Raw genomic sequence first — 2,109 nt, 5'->3', positions numbered from 1 at the left:
CAAACAAAAACCAATGAGATCAAGGAAGAAAAGTTGGGAAATCCAAGTCAATGTTGGCTAATTAAAACAAAAGATAAATAAAAGAAAATGTCAGCTAAACAAAAAAGTAGCATCAAGTTATTTAAAGGACTAATATACTATGTATAATCTAACATATACACAAAATAATACATGTCAAAATTCGAAGGAAGAAAAATCTTGTACTTAATCATAATGAGATAATAAGTTGTTAAAAACACATTCATAGTGTTCATAATTTTTAAGTAAATATTAAAAGCAAATCACCATGAATTTGTACAAATTATGGCTTGCAGAGCAAACATGAATGACTTTACTGTTTCTTTGCATCCGAATCTATTCTTGGCTTAGCTAGAGTCTCAAGTGAGGATTGGAATCAAGTTATTTTTTTTTTACACTTTTCTTTAAAGTTTATTCCAAACAACAGTCTTGAAGCTCACTGTGGTGGCTGACCACGTCCACGACCAAAGCCTCCTCTAAACTGGAACTCGGTGGCTGAGCCAGCCCCGGCCTCGGCTTTCTTGTCAGCACCAGGGGGCACAGCACTCCTTCTGTAGGTGTCTCTGTCCCGCCTCCCCTCTTGTGAATCTTGCCGGGCGCTCACCCTCTGGCCCTTTGGGCTGAGGCCTTCCAGTTTCGGGACGGCTGCGGCGCAGGGTGGCAGGCACGATCTCCGGAGGTAGGTGGAGATAATCGCGGAGATACTGGATGCCCTCATTCGTAAGGTACCAATAGAAGTGTCTCCAGGCAAACTGCTCCTTGACGTAGCCTCGAGACTTCAGAGACTGCATGGCCTTCATGACATGAAGATTGGGCACGTTCTTGTCTGCCAGCTCGGGGTGTTTGGGCATATGGACATCCTTCTTGGCAACCATCACTCCTTCCTTAAAAAGGAGCTCATAGATGGCAATCCGGTTCTTCTTGGGCATCAACATCGCGGCGGCTGCAGGGTCCGGGACCTGGAATCAAGTTATTGTTGCTTAGTGGGGATCTCCTAGGAAAGCTTTAGGGAAAGACCTGCTAGGTTCATGCCACAGTGGGTGAAATACAGCTCCTCCCTTCTTCAAGACCAGAGACATCCCCCATCATGGCCTGACCAACACTGACTCACTGAATGAATTCCAGAAAAGAGGGAGAGTCAAGCAGATGAAAATCAAAGTGTTATTATTTATGTATTTAAATCTTTATTAATAGAAATCCCTCTACTATTTCAAAATATCCATATGAATATAACAAACTTAAGCTAAATGCTATAGATCTATAAACATAATTTTAGTTACAATAATATTTAGGATAAACAAAGGTTTTTAAAAGCAGGAAATTTATTAGGTTATTAAATTATTTCCATAATGTAGAATTAAATAAAAATAAATTAAATAAAAACCAATAAAGATGTTTAAGGTCAGAAAGAGTATACATATAAGTTAAGGTCTCACAATGATAAGGAAGAAGGAAATGGGGACATTTATTTACACTTGCATAGGTACGCATTCACATATGTTACCTATTTATATATACATATATATATGTACACCTATGTATATGAATGCATGTATTCTGTGTATATATATATGAATGTATATTATATAGCATAATAATACATTGTCAATTAAAATTAATAAGTGCAAATAGTCAGGGAGGCAGTTGCTGAAGTGTATGCTGAAAATTCAAGACTTACTTAAGATCAATGCAGACAGGAAATATGACAAGGAAAGCAACAACATTCTTTTTTTAATTAATTAATTTATTTATTAAAGATTTCTGCCTCCTCCCAGCCACCGCCTCCCATTTCTCTCCCCCTTCCCCAATCAACTCCCCCTCCCTCATCAGCCCAAAGAGCAATCAGGGTTCCCTGCCCTGTGGGAAGTCCAAAGACCACCTACCTCCTTCCAGGTCGAGTTTTACCCTTGCTCCTTTTCCATAAGTGAGCAAACAATTCCCAAATCAATGTTAAATGAACAAGTGTCCTTTCAGGATCTTGCCACAGCTCAACTGGAGCTCTAGTAGAGAGGCAAACATCTCTGCTTGTGGGTTACAAAGTGTGTAGTCCACACTATTTTTCCTGAATTCAGATCATGCCATCTACTTCTT

General features: G+C 39.3%; 1 pseudogene; it reads right to left on the bottom strand.

The window, feature by feature from the left end:
- Positions 1-454: 454 nt before the first annotated feature.
- LOC102001476 lies at positions 455-971 on the bottom strand (annotated as a pseudogene).
- Positions 972-2,109: the final 1,138 nt, after the last annotated feature.

The sequence above is a fragment of the Microtus ochrogaster genome, chromosome 21 (genome assembly GCF_000317375.1).
Source record: "Microtus ochrogaster isolate Prairie Vole_2 chromosome 21, MicOch1.0, whole genome shotgun sequence".
Classification (NCBI taxonomy): Eukaryota; Metazoa; Chordata; class Mammalia; order Rodentia; family Cricetidae; genus Microtus; species Microtus ochrogaster.
This window is presented reverse-complemented; position numbering and strand designations above follow the sequence as displayed.